Below are 10,813 nucleotides of genomic sequence, written 5' to 3'. Positions count from 1 at the left end.
GTGGGCAATAATGCAAGAGTTGCTGCTTTGACCGTCGGGACGATGCAACTCCACCTCCCGTCAGGATTTATTATGGAGTTGAATAATTGTTATTTTGTTCCTATTTTAAGTCGAAACATTTTGTCTCCTTCATGTTTGATGAGGGATGGTTATTCATTTGCGAGTGAAAACAATGGTTGTGTGATCTCTAAGAATAATATGTTTATGGCTTTTGCACCCATTGTGAATGGATTATTTGTTTTAAATCTTGATGGTTCACCTGTCTGTAATGTAAGTGCTAAAAGGCCTCGGCCTAATGATTTGAGTCCTACCTACTTGTGGCATTGTCGTTTGGGTCATATAAGTGAAAAGCGCATGAAGAAGCTCCATTCTGATGGACTTCTAACTTCGTTTGATTTTGAATCATACGAGACATGTGAGGCTTGCTTGCTAGGCAAGATGACCAAGACGCCTTTCACAGGATTTCCTGAGAGAGCAGTAGACTTGTTGGAACTCGTACATAGTGATGTATGCGGACCAATGAGCACGACGGCTAGAGGAGGATTCCAATACTTCATAACTTTTACTGATGATTTTAGTAGATATGGCTATGTCTACTTAATGAGGCACAAGTCTGAAACCTTTGAAAAGTTCAAGGAATTTCAGAATGAAGTTGAAAATCAGCGTGGCAAGAAAATTAAGGCCTTACGATCTGATCGTGGAGGCGAGTATTTGAGCCACGAGTTTAGCAATCATCTAAAGAGTTGCGGAATTGTTCAACAACTTACGCCGCCTGGAACACCTCAGAGAAACGGTGTGTCCGAGCGACGTAATCGAACTTTGTTAGACATGGTTCGATCAATGATGAGCCAGTCGGACCTACCGTTGTCATTTTGGGGATACGCTCTAGAAACAGCAGCTTTCACACTAAATAGGGTACAATCTAAATCCGTAGTTAAGACACCATATGAGATATGGACTGGAAAGGTTCCCAGTTTGTCTTTTCTAAAGATTTGGGGATGTGAAGTGTTTGTCAAGCGACTTCAGTCGGACAAGATCACACCCAAGTCGGATAAGTGCATTTTCGTGGGATATCCAAAGGAAACTTTGGGATATTATTTCTACAACCGATCAGAAGGCAAAGTGTTTGTCGCTCGGAACGGGGATTTCCTAGAGAAAGAGTTTCTCAAAGGAGAAAAGAGTGGAAAGACAGTGCATCTTGAAGAAGTTCAAGATGAGCCAATCGGGCAAGAATCAATGAGTGATGCTAACGTAGCAGAACAAGTTGAGATACCCATGGCAAGAGAAGCACCGCCACAACCACGAAGGTCGGCAAGGCTCCGCGAAATGCGAGAAATATTATTGTTGGACAATGATGAGCCTGCGACATATGCAGAAGCAATGATGGACCCAGACTCCGAAAAATGGCAGAGTGCCATGCAATCCGAAATAGAGTCCATGGGAGACAATCAAGTTTGGAACTTGGTTGACCCGCCTGATGGTGTTAAAGCCATAGAGTGCAAGTGGATCTATAAGAAGAAAAAGGACATGGATGGAAATGTTCACATCTATAAAGCACGACTTGTCGCAAAAGGTTTTCGACAAGTTCAAGGAGTTGACTACGACGAGACCTTCTCGCCCGTAGTGATGCTTAAGTCCATTCGGATTATTCTAGCTATAGCTGCATATTTCGATTATGAGATATGGCAGATGGATGTCAAGACAGCTTTCCTGAATGGAAACCTAGCTGAGGACGTGTATATGATACAGCCCGAGGGTTTTGTCGATCCGAAAAATGCTGGAAAGGTATGCAAGCTTCAGAGATCCATTTATGGATTGAAGCAAGCATCTAGGAGTTGGAACATTCGTTTTGATGAAGTGGTCAAAGGGTTTGACTTCACCAAGAACGAAGAAGAGTCTTGTGTTTACAAGAAGGTTAGTGGGAGCTCTGTAGTATTTCTAATCTTATATGTGGATGACATATTACTGATTGGAAATAACATTCCTATGCTTGAGTCCGTAAAGACTTCACTGAAAAATAGTTTTTCCATGAAGGACTTAGGGGAAGCGGCATATATTCTGGGCATTAAGATCTATAGAGATAGATCGAGAAGGCTTATAGGTTTGAGCCAAGATACTTATATTGACAAAGTGTTGAAGCGGTTCAGCATGGAAGAGGCAAAGAAAGGGTTCTTGCCTATGTCACATGGCATACATCTCAGCAAGACTCAGTGTCCTTCGACTGCTGATGAGCGGGATCGCATGAGTAGAGTGCCATATGCCTCGGCTATTGGATCTATCATGTATGCAATGATAAGTACTCGCCCAGATGTTTCATATGCGCTAAGTATGACAAGTAGACACCAATCTGATCCAGGTGAGAGTCACTGGACAACGGTGAAAAACATTCTTAAGTACTTGAGAAGGACTAAAGATATGTTCCTCGTCTATGGAGGTCAGGAGGAGCTCGTTGTAACAGGTTACACCGATGCTAGTTTCCAAACCGACAGAGACGATTCAAAGTCACAATCAAGATTTGTGTTCACGCTAAATGGTGGTGCTGTTAGTTGGAAGAGTTCCAAGCAGGAGACGGTGGCCGATTCTACGACAGAAGCCGAGTACATCGCGGCTTCGGAAGCCGCGAAGGAAGGTGTTTGGATAAGGAATTTCCTCATTGAGCTTGGTGTGTTCCCGAATGCGTCCAGCCCATTGAATCTCTACTGTGATAATAATGGGGCAATTGCGCAAGCAAAGGAGCCAAGGAACCACCAGAAGAACAAACACGTAATGCGGCGATTTCATCTCATTCGAGACTTCGTTAACCGGGGTGAGATCAAGATATGCAAAATACACACGGATCTGAACATTTCTGATCCGTTGACAAAACCACTCCCGCAGGCTAAGCATGATGCGCATGTAAGAGCTATGGGTATTAGGTACCTTCTAGATTGACTCTAGTGCAAGTGGGAGACTGTTGGAGGTATGCCCTAGAGGCAATCATAGAGATGATGATATTCCATTTGTATCCATGATTTGTATATTGTGTTCATTGAATATCCATTAAAGGCTACTTGAATTGATTTGCAATTATGTGAATTGTATGTGAAACTCTTTACTTGTATGGTTATTCTAAAGTTGTCCCTAGTCGGAGTTCATGTGAGGACACACATGAATATTAGACTAGCACATGTATTAGTTGATGACTATGTTTCACAAGTCATGGATATGGAGATGTTGAACTAATAATGTGGACACATGTGGAGACATGTGTTAGGACTGACCCAACACGAGAAGTAGTTCTCTCTTTAAACAACATATACGCTTTGTCCTTAGACCTGAGATTGTCGCATGTATTCTAGATGTGGATCGACCTACTTAGGGGCTATCAAACGCTACGCCGTAACAGGGTAGTTATAAAGGTAGCTTTCGGGTTTGTCAAGAAGCATGCTATGAGACATGGTCAATCAAGATGGGATTTGCCCCTCTCTGATTGAGAGTGATATCTCTGGGCCCCTCGAGTGATCGGATCTGAAAATGCATGGCCATGCTACGTACGGTTAAGAGTTAACCTACAAAGGGATTCCGAATCACAGGATCGAGAAAGAGCGGTCAGCTTGAAGCTAGACCAAATATCGTGAGGCAAAGCGAATAGCATGTATATTATGTTGTGATGGTTCGTCTGATATGATCTTCGTATGCGTATAGGAGTTGGCACGTCTTGCTAGAGGCCACTACCGACTATTGGGCCGAGTAGGAGTACTCGGGCCATGTCTATACGTATCCGAACCCATAGGGTCACACACTTAAGGGGCTGGAAGCCCAATTCGGATCTGATCCGAGTTGGATTAGGTTTAGGAGTGCTAATGGGCCTCGGATCCAGAGGCCCATCAGGAACCTCTATAAATAGAGGGGTGGGGGCGCCCTAGGGTTTACACCTTTTGGCTGAACACACTTGCCGCGCCTCCCACGCCCTCGCCTGTTGCAACTCGCGGATCTAGCAATCCGGCTTGCGACGCTTCCTCCCTGCACGTGTGGATACCTTGGAGGTGTTGCGCCTGCAGCACTTGGACGAACCATCGACGAGCCGCCGACGAGCCACGACGAGCCGACGACGAGCCGCGGCACCGGAGGCGATCTTGCTGTGCACGTGGACGAGCTGCTGAGGAGCCGCTGGACGTGATCGACTACGTACGATTACGTTGTTCGACTACGAACGACTACGTGATCGTCTTCACTGCACCGACGCATATCTACATCTTCCGCACCAGTAGTGCGTCGAGTGGTAATCCCGTGATCCTTATACGGCAGTTCTTCCTGGTTATACGCGGTAGAAATTTTGATTTGCGCTAGCGTAGCCTACCTCGTATCCCAACAGTAGGCCCTTCAATACAGCTCGGTACTCCGCTTGATTGTTAGTAGCGGCAGTTTCTATCGGCAGAGAAAAATCATAGCTTGCCCCCTGAGGCGATATGAGAACGATGCCGATTCCTAATCCGACCCCACACGATGACCCATCGAAATATAATGTCCAAGGTGCCGGCTCTACGAGGGCGATCTCCGGTCCGCAGTGCTGGGCGACGAAATCGGCCATAACCTGACCTTTGACGGCTTTTGCCGATTCATACCGCAGGTCAAACTCTGACAAAGCCAAGATCCATTTGCCGATTCGGCCTTTCAAGATCGGCAGTGATAGCATGTATTTTACTATGTCATCTTTGCATACGACCACGCATTCTGCCGACAGTAGATAGTGCCTGAGTTTGGTGCATGAAAAGTAGAGACATAGGCACAAACGCTCCACCGGAGGATATCTTGTTTCAGCGTCCAGAAGTCTTCTACTGACATAATAAATTACCTGCTCCTTGCCTTCGAACTCCTGGACTAGAGCCGACCCAATAGCTTTTTCATCGGCTAATAAGTATAGTTTAAACGGCTTACCAGTTTGAGGGGGAACCAATACTGGTGGTGAGACCAAATATTGCTTGATATCTTCCAATGCTTTGCGCTGCTCCTCCCCCCATATGAATTCCTGGTCAGGCTTTAACTTCAACAGTGGCGTGAACGCCTGAATCCGTCCAGATAGATTAGATATGAATCTTCTGATGAAGTTCACCTTGCCGATTAAAGACTGCAATTCGGTCTTGTTCTGTGGGGCCACGACTTTGTTGATGGCCGCTATGGTCTTCCGATTGATTTCCATTCCTCATTCGTGCACCATGAATCCTAAAAACTGTCCGGCGGATACGCCGAAATCACATTTGTTGGGGTTCATCTTAAGCCCGTGTTTCTTGGTGCACTCTAGCACTTTTCGCAAATCGGCCAAATGCTCTTCATGTCCTTTGGATTTGACTACGACATCATCAATGTAGATCTCCACCAGAATGCCAATGAGCTTGTGAAATATGTAATTCATGGCTCTTTGATACGTAGCGCCTGCGTTCTTCAAGCCAAAAGTCATTACCACCCACTCGAACAAGCCAAGATGGCCCGCACATCTGAAGGCCGTTTTGGGTATGTCCTCTTCGGCCATGAGTATTTGATTGTACCCAGCGTTTCCATCCATGAAGCTAATAATCTTGTGCCCCGCGGCAGCGTCGATCAGTACATCGGCCGTCGGCATGGGGTAACCGTCCATCGGTGTGGCCTGATTAAGAATCCTGAAGTCAACACAAACGCGTAGCTTTCCATTTTTCTTGTATACTGGTACGATGTTGGAAATCCACTCGGCATAACGACATTGCCGAATAAATTTTGCTTCGATTAGCCGAGTTATTTCAGCTTTTATGTCTGGTAGAATCTTAGGATTGCAGCGCCGTGCGGGTTGTTGGTACGGCCCATATCCTGGTTTTATGGGTAACCGATGTTCAACAATAGATCGGTCTAAACCGGGCATCTCGTGATACTCCCAAGCAAAACAATCCTTAAATTCCTTTAATAAATTTGTCAATTTACACTTGTATTCTGGGTCTAAATTTGCACTAATATAAGTCGGCCTTGGTTTGGTACCATCACCTAAGTCTATCATCTCTAACGAATCGGCCGACGTGAACCCGTGCCCTAGCTTCCCATCTTCTCGGGCGAATTGATCCATCTACTCTGAGTCTTCGGAGCCGACTGCTCGGATCGGCTGTAGGCCAAAATCGGTGACCTTCAGGAAATCGGTCTCCCATACTTTGCCGGATATGCACCTGGCGGTTTCGCAGCTCCACTGCTGCGTGTCGGCTGTCGCAATGCTGTATGCGGAATCGGCGTTGACCACCTCGATGTTATCGCCGACCCATTGTACGAGGCATTGATGCATTGTTGACGGGATGCAGCAGTTTGCGAGTATCCAGTCCCGGCCAAGTAGCATGTTGTAGGACCCCTTGCCATTAATAATAAAGAAGGTGGTAGGAAGGGTCTTACTGCCGATGGTGAGGTCGACGCAGAGAGCGCCGCGAGCGTTTGACACGTTGCCCTCGAAGTCCTTGAGCATCATGTCTGTCTTGGTCAAGTCGTCTTCGCTTTTCCCAAGCTTCCGGAGTACGGCGTACGGCATGATGTTGACAGCAGCTCCTCCGTCTACCATCAGTCTAGTAAGGGGGCGGCCGTCCACATGCCCTTTAAGGAACAGTGCCTTCATGTGTTGTCGTTCGTCATCTTCGCGCTTCTCGAACGTGGCCATCATTGGCTCCAAAGCCAACTGTGCTGTCTGTTCTTCTATTGCCGATACATCCTGTTGATCGGCGGGAGTCATGAATTCCATCGGCAGTATGAAAACCATGCCGATCTCGGCTGCCGATTCGTCACCCGCCGATTCGTCGTCCTCTTTATCGTTTCTTTTGGGGCGCCATACCCGAGGCCTTCCTTCCTTCTTGTCTGTCGTGCTCTGTTGTTCCTCTTCTTGCTGTTCCCATTGGCGGAGATGTTGGATTCTTTGTTTCTGAGACTTGGTCAATCCATCGGGACACCATCTGGGGTTTATTGGTCTGCCCCCTGACTTGGCGCGTTCCCACTCCGGTTCGCGTCCTAACGGGTTTTCGTCTGTCACCCGAGCATCGACCATCTCTTCGAGCCGGCTGTGAACGTTGGCTTTGTTTTCTGACCGGTCATGCCGATCAGTCCTGCCCCCCTGCCTGTCATGGTGTCTATCTTCCGACCGATCATATCGGTCACTTCTGCCTCCCAGCCGATCACGCACGGGAGGGCGCTGGTCATCTTGGTTGCGCCAATTCCTGCTGATCGGTTCTAGCCTTCCGTCTCTGGAGCGAGACCTGTTGAACGGCCGATTGCCACGATATGGACCGTTGCATTCTGGGCAAGTATCGGCCGAAGGTAGCCTGAGGTTGTTTTCCCAACAGTGAATGAAGAACGGGCACCTCCAGTGCTCTTCGTGCCGTCGCATTGCTTCTTCCCGGGACCTTGAGCGTTCATGCTGATGTTGGTATTTCTGGAGCAGGAACTGGGAAGTAATGCGTGGCTCTTCTGATTCGCCATCGTCGTCCTCCATCCGCCGCTTCCCCTTGACATCTTCAGGCGTAGCTTGATTTCTGGGATCGACGGCGCCACTCTTTTTGGCCGATTCGGACGTCAGCACTTTTGTTTGGAGTGAATTCTTCCCCGTATCAACCATGTTGGTGGGGAAGGGGTGCTGGTCGATCTTCATTAGCTTGGCCGATTTTGCCGGCACTTCAAATTTAAGTCTGCCTTGCTCAATGGCCGACTGTATCTGCTGCCTGAAGATCTTGCACTCATTGGTATCATGGGATGTGGCATTGTGCCACTTGCAATACTTCATCTTTTTTAGTTGCTCGGCAGAAGGTATTGTATGGTACTGTGAGAGTTTAATCTGCCCTTCCTAGAGGAGAAGGTCGAAGATTTTATCGGCCGTAGTCGTGTCAAAGCCGAACACTTCCGGTTCCTTTTTGCCGAATGGGCACGATATCGGCTTCTTTCCCTTGATCCACTCCGCAAGTCCGACTTCAACATCTTCTTCGTCTTCTAACTCTTCCAGGAATGCTACTTTCTTTTGGAAATTCCTCCGTGGATCGAAGGAACGTACCTCCTGTCCAGACAATCGGTGGACAATCTGGCTCAAACTCTCGAACTCCTGTGAGGCGTACCTTTCTTTGATGTGGGGCAGAAGGCCTTGAAAAGCTATATCGGCCAACTGCGCGTCATTTAGTGCCAAGGAGTAGCACTTATTCCTGATTTCCCGAAACCTCTGTATATACGAGGATATCGGCTCGTCACTTCTTTGCCTGAGGCTGGTCAAATCGGACAGCTTCATCTCATGCACCCCGGCGTAGAAGTATTTGTGGAACTGTCTTTCTAAATCGGCCCATGTGATAATCGAGTTTGGCGGCAATGTCGTGAACCATTGAAAGGCCGAACCAGGCAAAGATGATGAGAACAACCGTACCCGTAGGGCATCCTGTGTGGCTGCCTCTCCGCATTGGATGATGAATCTGTTCACGTGCTCTACGGTCGAAGTATCATCCATCCCCAAAAATTTAGTGAAGTCAGGAACTTTATACCGATGGGGGAACGGCAATAGGTCATATGTAGATGGGTATGGTGTTCTGTAAGTATAAGTTTGCACTTTCGGCTTCAAGCCGAATTGTTCTTGCATCACCTCCGCAATACGTGCCGACCAATCTGGCTGCTGCTGGTGAATCGTTGGCTGAGGTATCGGCACGTGCTGGTAAACCGGAGGCGGAATAAACGGAGGCTGATTGAAAGCAGGTGGTATTTGAGTGAAAGCCGGCTGTGTAGTAAAGGTCGGCTGTTTGAATGAGCCACTCGTCTCATCATATAGCATGAGCTCTGCTGTCTTGTTGACCTCCAGAGCGACAGGCTGGTATGGCGGTACGGTTGGCCGAATGGCCGCCTGGAAAGATGCCTGGAATGGAGGGTTTCCTTGACTGGCCGATTGATTCTGACCGGCCGTGACTGAAGGTGCCCCCCAGGGTGATGGGCTAACTGGAGGGAATGGTGCAGAGGACAGTTGGATGGAGCCATATCCCATAGGAGTTGATGATGAGGAAGCACCTGAACTCCCGACAGAAAATTGGATCGGCTGTGAAACCGAATTTGAATAATTCTGGTTTGGTGGAATCGGCTGAAAATATGACGGTCCCCTGTATCCTTGAGGTATCCCACCAGCGAAGGAATTGACAACGGCGTTGTGCACCATATTTGAAAGTATTGGGGATTGATCAACGAAGGCATGATAAATGGACTGTTGGATCATATCGGACATTTTGTCCGAATCCTCAGAAATTGTGATCTGGCGGGGAGCAGGGAATGGATTCTTCTTGATAGTCTCCCCGCTTCTGGAGCGACTGAAAGATTTTAGGCAAGCTTTCCGGAACTGCGCCGTATACTTATCCAATTCTTCCTTCTGGTCGTCCTTCAGATCTGCTTCCGTCACCTCGATGACATTATCTTCGGAGACTTCAGCAGCTTTCGACATGATGGCGGTTGTATTGGTCCCACTGGGCGTGCCAAAAGTGTGTTGGCGCTAGAAATCGGTCAACCGAATCCCAGCGTCCGACACACGACCCGGGAGAATCTGCTTAGCTCCTGTTCGGGTAATTGCCCTGGTGCGGTTCGCGCGGCGTGCCAGCCAATCTGACCTGTTGATTGGCAAGGAAGAATACGTGTCAGGTTCAGAAATCACGATCGGCTAAGTTTACGATCTCGAGAGAGCCTATCAGCGAATCGGCCGATTTGCCTTAATAAAGGAATCGGCTATAAAGTAGCCGATCACTGTAGCCTTGTAGATAGAAAACTACTAGAGTAATCGATACAAAGCTATGATAACAACACTAGGAATAGATCTAATCGGAAATAGATGAATTTGATAGCAAAACGTAAAGAAAGCCGACACTACCGATTCCTAGCTGGATAACTGGTGATAAAACTAGAAAAACAGGCAAAACCCTATGATTCTACTAAATATCGATAACTAGTGAATAAATCTAAACGAAACAATAGCGATACGCCCGAAGTTAAAGCTTAGATGTTACTCGATAAGCGGAACTTACAGAATCAGCCGGAAATCAAACTGATGCAGCCCTGCCAACCCGCACGAACTCGTAAAAAAGAGGAAAGTGTTGGCGAAGTCGCCTGCTTGAAAGTAAGTACGAGGAAAAAGTAGTTTGTTGTATTGATTGGTTGATGATTACAGATTTACAAAGGTAGCTATTTATAGCCCCGTACAGATAACTTCTTAACCGACTAGAATTCTATCCCTAATTCAAACAGAAAACGAATATCTACAAGCACGATTCGTGCTAGGTTGGTTACTCCACGCTTCATGGGCTGATCTCCACCTCATCCCTTTATTCCTTTCCAAGCCCATGCAGGCCCAATTAACCCATCCTCCTAATCGGCCGATTCCTCATTGGTAAAAGGCTACCGATTGGGACTCCGGCACGTTCGACCCGAAGCGAGACAGAAGTCACCGGCCGATCTCACACTGTAGCACCATTTGGCCGATTCCCAACTGTGCTTCTCCGATTCCCTCTCTTCTTGGCGCTGATTTTACTAGTGACGAAATCTGGCGTCAACAACTACTCGAACAGCATTACGACTACTCGACACTCGGGACTACTACAAGCCAAGTTTAGCCTACATGTCGGGGGCTTCGACTACTCCAACCTCGGGACCAAAGGTCGGGCGAGGCGGAGTTCCACCCTCGAAGGGTCGGGCTACGCCGACCCCAGGACTCAGGGTCGGGCAAAGCGGAGTCTCACTCGGGGTCGGGCGAGGCGGAGCTGCCCTTCCAGAGGGTCGGGCTCAGCTGGCCCCAGGACTCAGGGTCGGGCGAAGCCGACCCCAAACCTCAAGG

The sequence above is a fragment of the Setaria viridis genome, chromosome 1, assembly GCF_005286985.2.
Source record: "Setaria viridis chromosome 1, Setaria_viridis_v4.0, whole genome shotgun sequence".
NCBI lineage: Eukaryota > Viridiplantae > Streptophyta > Magnoliopsida > Poales > Poaceae > Setaria > Setaria viridis.
The sequence above is the reverse complement of the archived record's forward strand: the minus strand, read 5'-3'. Positions refer to the sequence as shown.